Source organism: Polyodon spathula, chromosome 53 (genome assembly GCF_017654505.1).
Source record: "Polyodon spathula isolate WHYD16114869_AA chromosome 53, ASM1765450v1, whole genome shotgun sequence".
Taxonomy (NCBI): Eukaryota; Metazoa; Chordata; class Actinopteri; order Acipenseriformes; family Polyodontidae; genus Polyodon; species Polyodon spathula.
This window is the reverse complement of record NC_054586.1, coordinates 1621165-1628486: the sequence shown is the minus strand read 5'-3', so window position 1 is coordinate 1628486 and position 7322 is coordinate 1621165. Positions and strand designations below refer to the sequence as shown.

Genomic DNA, 7322 nt, shown 5'->3' with positions numbered 1-7322 from the left:
AATCTACAATGCCTCACAGGTCAGCTGTGCACAGCAGGCTGTATTGCAGCTCTGCAGGTCTTTCCAGTGATCGCTAACCAGGAAGTCCTCAGTTATACAGATAACACTTCACAGCAAGAGGGCACATTGTGAGTGTAACTGCTGAGTAATCACTTTACACATACCAGGGGTGCCCAAACACGGCCCCGGAGAGCCCTTATCCAGAAAGTTTTACACGTCACCCTAAATCACTAATTATTGATTGTTATTGAGGATTATTGGATGTTATTTATCAATTAAGAGCACCCTAGTCTCTAAAGACTGAAAAGGGTCATTCTTTTTTTGTTCCAAACAACCCTTAAATGACTTGGATGATTTGTGTAATTGTGTGCAAGTATTAATGCTGATGTGTTATATAACGACACAACCAGCACATGATCTGCATTGTAACCACACTGCAAATACACTGCGTTTTAAAGGTAACTATTACTATATAGGTATCTGCTCTTACTTGAACTTGCCCCTCAATTGAATCATGTCCTTTATGTTGTATTTGCTCTTAGTTGAACTTGCTCTTGTTAGTGTGGTAGATCAGTGCACCAGTAAAATGAAGAGACACACACCTGCTTGCTGGGCTAAACCAATGTATTGCTTTTTCCACATGAGCTACACTGTGTATTGGTGTTGTGTCCTGCACACAGCACTAGCCTTCATAGCAACTGTGAACTGGAATATTAGCAAAACTGGACTGGAGTCACAACATTAAAATTAGGACTGATGTTACTGTATGCTGTACTTGCTCTTAATTGTATAGCCAATAATACAAATATTAATAATAATTTATTAGCAGACACCCTTACCCAGGACGATTTATAGTTGTCACAACAGTAGCGGCTCTCAACCCTGGTCCCGGAGTACCCTGTTCTGCTGGTTTATGTTCCAGCGGAGTTCTCAATTACTTAATTGAACTCTTGATTGAACTAATTTGCTTAATTTGACTTTTTAAATGGTCTAGCATAAAAAGCAGGTGAATTCAAGCTTCTTATACAATTTGAAGTTGCAATCTGTTTAAAATGATAAAAAAGGCTCCAATTAGACTAATTATTACTTCGATTAAGGGTTTAATTAAGTAATTGAGAGCAGCTCAGTTGGAACAAAAACCAGCAGCCAGACAGAGGGCCCCCAGGACCAGGGTTGAGAATCACTGACTTCACTCTACTGGGAAGTGTATAGCGTCATAAACAAGCAGCAAGCTAACGCTGCTCACAGCTTCATAGTGCACACAGACACACACAGTTTAGTGTTAGTTCAGCAAGGCTTACAAGCAACACTGTTTCAGTAAAGCACAGGGGGATTAGAGTAGAAATGGTAAAGGGTTCCGGCAAAGCAAGACATGTCGCTCGGGGGAAATGAGGTGGAGAGAGCCGGAAATTAAAAACAGAAAACTAGGCCCTCAACATAGTAATGGTACTAAATGCTGAAATAGTGTGTGTGTGTCTGTAACCAGTGGAACAGGCACCCCAGCCCTGCTGAACTACATAGAATAAGAACCAGAGACACAGCAGTAAGGTGCTTTACATTTTATTTGCTTCTAGACTACATTAGAGGTACTACAGTTACAACAAGAAACATCTGCTTTTAAACAGATGGGCGATCATCATCCTCTTCTGTTCGTCTTTCTGAAAAAAAAAGAAATAATTGAAAAAAAAAAACATCACAAGCTTGGAAAAGGAAGAACGCACTTATTATAATTATCATGCGCCCCTCCTTTGAGCAGTTCCAAAATATCGGCACACCGTTTCACAGTAATGAAGCTAAAGGATGTGAAAGATAAAAATATGTAAAATAACACTCTAGTAGTTTTTTTTATTATTAGCAGTAGTAGTCATGCTGCTAAGAGTAACTAACAATACAAAATAAATCCTGTGGAATTTCAAAGGCAACCCCTCACAAAAACAAGCAGCAACCTGTACTGCAAGTATACTTGTGCCAAACAGGATAGTACACAGTACTAACACAACCTACTGAAGTACACCACAGTAGAACACCACTCAAAAATAAAATATTGGCCATTATTATTATCATCTGCATGTGTGAAAAATACATGTTTGTGTGTTATTGACTTTTCCTAAGTGCGTGTATTAATACCCTGACGCCATTTGAAAGTTTGATATCCCAAAAAAAAACAGTATTGCTGAACCACTAGACACCATGAAATCAACTGCTACATCGAAAACAAGTGTTTCACTTATAAAGTGTAGTGTTCTGGGTTGTTTTATGAAGTATAGCAATTTGGGTTGTATTATTATTATTCAGTCAGGACCATGCTGACTATATTGAACTGATTATTTCAGTCTGCAGCCTTACATGAATGAAACTGGATACAGGTTAGATTACAAGTATTTTACATTTCGACCAGCAGCCATCAACGGTTTTAATAATAGTTTACAGTGAAATACAGGTTCACATGCACAGTGGATCTCGCAAACATCACTCAGAGCTGGCTGAACAGTATATCCTAGCAAGGGTTGACTCATGGAGGGGTGCATGGTGGAGAGGAGGGCGCACCTCAAGGAGGATGGGTGCGCTACTCCAGGAGCAGCGAGGCGTGACTGCAGGGATTCCTAACATTGCAACCCCCATGGCACTTAATGAGTTAAACAGCTGGAGCAACGTGTGGGGACTGAGAAGTCCGTTGTTTAAAAAACCCTGACGCTTGTTCTTTAAAAAGACGTACCTTCAGCTTCTGCGTTTTTAGGAAGAATCACGATAACACATTTTGGTGCAGCTGAAAAAATAAGAGAAAGAAATGTAAGGGCTATGGGGCTGAACACCCGACTACAAATTCACATTCTTTATTTTGTTTTTCAGAATGGAAAATCCACCAAATGAAGATAGATAGTTATCAAAAAAAGAAATCATTCTTAAGTTGTATGTATTTCAAATGCTGCTGTATTTGTTTATTTGTCAGCGACACACACAATAATAACACAAGTGTCATTCATACTCTGCAAAACCAAGTCTTTAAGAATGAAATGCCAACAGATAACACGCAATAAACACGTCTTGATTATTTTCCAAACACAAGTGAAACTGCAGTGGTTATAATGTAATACTTTTAACTGTTTAAAAGCTAAAGACTTTGTTTGAATATGTAGAAAAACTAAACATTTGTATTATATATAAAAGTGTGTACATCTATTTGAAAAAAGTGTTTAGCTTTTAAACATGTAATTGTGTTTATATTATACACCTGTTGACACAGATGTTCAGACAGCACCTGTAAAACTTCACAGCTTGGCCTCTCTTGTGCCTTACATGTAGTTTAACTCGCACAGATCTGCTTAAATCGTGCACTTGGATTTACTTTATCTGTAGCTGTATATTTGTGTATTGTGTAGCTCCGCCTCTGTTCACTCCTCTGCTGTAGTTATAGCACTCTTATTTAATCATGATCTTTAATCAATAGGTTTGGGTATCTGAGCAATGGAGATCTCCTGTAGATTTAAAAACATTAGAAGACATACCTCCTGCAGGCAACTGGATTGCCAGCTTCGCTTTCCCCAAGATCCGGACGTCTCTGTTGTCTATTTAACATGTCTACAGCTGAACAAAAAAAAAAGCAGCAAAACAGCTGTCAGAACTAGCATGGAGAGTACTTCGACACATTCTGGCAGGTCACACTCAGACCGTTCACAGCAGTACAAATCAAAGGGCTTTTTGAGTAGAGATTTTTTTATCCAATTTTTCAGAACTGTTTTACAAAATATTACTGCCTTTATATTCTTATTATTTATATTATTTTATTCCTTAGGAGGCGCCCTTCTCCAGGAGCGACTTCCAGTCAGTTATCATAAGATATCACGTTATTTATACACACAAACTGTGTTGCCCATTTATCCAGCTGCTTATTTTTTTTTTTTTCTGGAGCAGTCTAGGTAAAGTACCTGCTTGCTTGCTCAAGGGTACAGCAGCCGAGCTACCCTACAGAAACATCTTGGATCAATGTGCAATTCTTTGAAAGAGAATAGAAAGACACAGTAGGATTGTACTCACAGCTGCAGAGGAAAGCCAGGGTGAAAAGAAGCACCAGAGTCTTCATCTTGTCTGCTGATCTGGAGCTGTCCAAGTCGATAAAGTTAATGCAGAGAAGCAGTCGTATTTATACAGCAATGGGGCTCTGAAGTGAACAATGTTATTATCATGTTTTGCAAGAATTTGAATGCTTTAAACAAAATAGCTGCAATAGTGGCATCATCGAGACAGGTGACTTCATCACAGGGTTGCCAGCTGGATCCAGAATGTACAGACACTTGAAGGCAGGTCAGGTTTTTTAACTCTCCTCTCTAACTGCAAATGAATTGATTTTATTGAACATGTAACGTGAGTGGAAATTGTGTGAGCGACTTCACGTGCGTTCAGTTGTTTGATTGCGGTGGTAATTCTATCCGGAGAGCATCATAACATCAATTAATTTGCAGTTAGAGAGACGAGTTGAAAAACCTGGCTTAATGTGTCTGTAAATTCTGCAGCCAGCTGGCAGCTCTGCTTCATCAGCAGATCTCATCACGTAATATTTTCTACAAAGCTGACAGATCCTTGAACAGACTTGCCTGGGGTCTGACTTAATGTGACTTGTATTTGAATGCGGCTTTATGAGTGGAACAGTCGTTCCTCGTACAAGTTGGAAAAACTTGTCGAAACGATACTGCCTCTCTATACAGCTCAGATAGTTTTGCTGTTTTCACCATGTTTCAGAGGCAAAACTAAATAACTTAGAAGCACCATTACACTTTAAACAGAAAGTTTGAAACTTTCTTAGATCAAATGTGAAAAGAAAATGATTTAAATACCAGTTATACATAAAGAGAAATAAGTCGTCAGACTAAGGCAAAAAATTGCTTTGTATACCCCCCAAAATATTATATTTATTTATATATGGAGCACACGTAGCTATATCATGTACCTTACAGAGTTGTGTATAATAACGTATGTAGAATAATTTATTATAATAAATAATTATAATAGAAAGGTCATTGAGTAGGCTATTTTTTTTAAAGTGTTGTTTATTTTATTTATTGTGTGTGTGTCTATATATTAAATATATTAAAAATTAATAAAATATTTAAACAAAAACACTGCTCACAGAGCAAAAATAAAACAATTAAACAAAATCAATCCCGAACACAATAATAAAGGTCCGGCTCGGCAGTAGCCTTCACGGACAAGTTATTTTTAAATTTCTCTCACCCCTGGCTCGCTCTCATACCCTCCTCCGTACACCCACCCAGAACTGACAGCGCTGCAGGTTTATAAACCATGGCCGAGGGGTTTAACTAGCTTAATTACTATATTAGTTCAATGAAGGATTTGGTGAAGCAATTGAGCTCCATTGGAATGACAACCAGCTGACACAGTATGTCGCCAGGACCAGGATTGAAAACCACTGCTTTATGGAGCTTCATTCAAGTCAGAAGTCTTTGTCAGTAAGTGGTGGCAGATGTGGTCTAGTTTTGAGGAGCCTGCAGTGCTGCTTGCATTTCTATCGGTTGTGTTACTCTTGTCAAGACTCAAACTCTGGTACTTCATCATCATTCAAACTCTGGTATTTAAGCATCATTAAAAGTACTGTTTTGTATAAAAGAAAAAATGCTATGGCATCCAAAGCTGTTCATATGATGACCTTCTGGCCACTCTGTGTACTTCAGAGCCATCCTCTCTATAACAGCAGTTACCCGATGCACAATGGAGTGGATAGTACTTTATTCCACTCCAAACTGTACTCATATACTCCTCATGGTGTCCTGGTTTGCCAACTACCAAAGGGCGATGAGTGCACGGTTTTCAAGTGTCACAGGAGCACTGCCACCACTACACTCCTTTGCTAAACCAAGATCTGTTTGGGTCAGTTCCTGACAGCTGTTTAAAAGTGACTCTGTGCATGTGAAAATGTGAGTGAAAGTCATCAGTGGAATGCTGTGGCACAACTTGCCATGATGTTGGCGCTCCTGGTGATGATATGTACCTTCAGCACAAAGGCTGCATGCAACTGTGAGCGTCGGTGAAAGTGAGGTCTTGATATATAATCCAGCAAGGCTAAAACAACAAAAATAAATTAAAAAGAAACATTAGAACACATCACATTGTATGTATGTTTATCTATACCAGCATTTTGGGGGTGTTCGATTTTTGGAAAAGTGTACAGCTGACGGGGATGGGGGTGGAGGCTTGTTAATGATCATGTGAGCACAAACATTAGGCTCAAAACAACTGATTGATTGATCAAAGTAGATGTTGATCACTGTATGAGAATTATTATTAATAAAAGGTTTCACGTTACTGTCGTGAAATACAATGAAAGCTCTTGATCTATACTCTGTATATATATATATATATATATATATATTGCAATGCAGTCTAACACATCCGAATAGAGATGTCTAGAAATATATTTTGCATGATTTATCGGTATAGAGCTTCTGACAGACATATTTATGACATTAGTCACCGTTACATACACTTATAACCGCTGCGACTACATTTTTAAACTCTGATATTTTTAATGATCAGGCCTGTTTTTGCATTGCAGTCACAGTCATGGGTTCCTGTTCAAAGGCCACTGAACCCGGTTGTGTTGTGTTCAAACCATGAACACGCACCCCCAGGTTGGTTCTGCAGTAGCTGATGTCATAGCCTTCTTTTGGTCTCCGTTGACGTGTTGAGTAATATGGAAAAAATCGATGCACTCAAATTGTTTTAATTGTAAATAAACATCCAACTAAAAGAACAGTAGGCGGGCTTGGAAGCCTAAAAAATATCAGCAATTATTCTAAGTTCCTTAATCCTCTTCCTCTGCACTTTCATCTATACTACTCTCATAAGATTCTTCATCCGCGACATCCTCATCCAGAAGAGTGGCATCCTGGCCTACAATACGTCTATGTGTCTGTTTGACAGATTCCTGGTGGAACTAGGGCTTGCAAAGCTTCCTCTGTATAACACAAAGCAGTCTCCCTCTTCAGAAGTTCCTGAAAAGAAGCCTGTAACAGGTAAAAATGGTGCGTGAGGCTCAGCCCTTTCTGGTTTCTTTCATTCAATCAATCTATCTATCTATCTTTTGATATATAAATGTCAATATTATTTATGTAATTTCTCTTTTTCTAACTATAACCCTCACCCAAGCTATCCAACTAAATATGTACCGATCTTCAGCAGAAACACTGAATATACCGAGAGTACCAGAAGATGTTTCCTGAGTTAGTGGTAGCAGATGTTGTGGTCCAGCAGGTTTTTTCTCCTATTTGGTTTGAGCATCCTGTCGCAGAAGTACCACACACAAAAAA

At 38.7% G+C, this 7322-nt stretch overlaps 1 long non-coding RNA gene across 1 annotated transcript; it reads right to left on the bottom strand.

Moving 5' to 3' along the window:
• Positions 1 to 912: 912 nt before the first annotated feature.
• LOC121307108 lies at positions 913 to 4916 on the bottom strand. Its single transcript, XR_005948274.1, has 4 exons — positions 4036 to 4916; positions 3507 to 3585; positions 2717 to 2767; positions 913 to 1658 (listed from the first exon to the last, which is right to left on the bottom strand). It is a non-coding gene; the product is annotated as an uncharacterized LOC121307108 (long non-coding RNA).
• Between the last annotated feature and the right edge of the window lie 2406 nt (positions 4917 to 7322).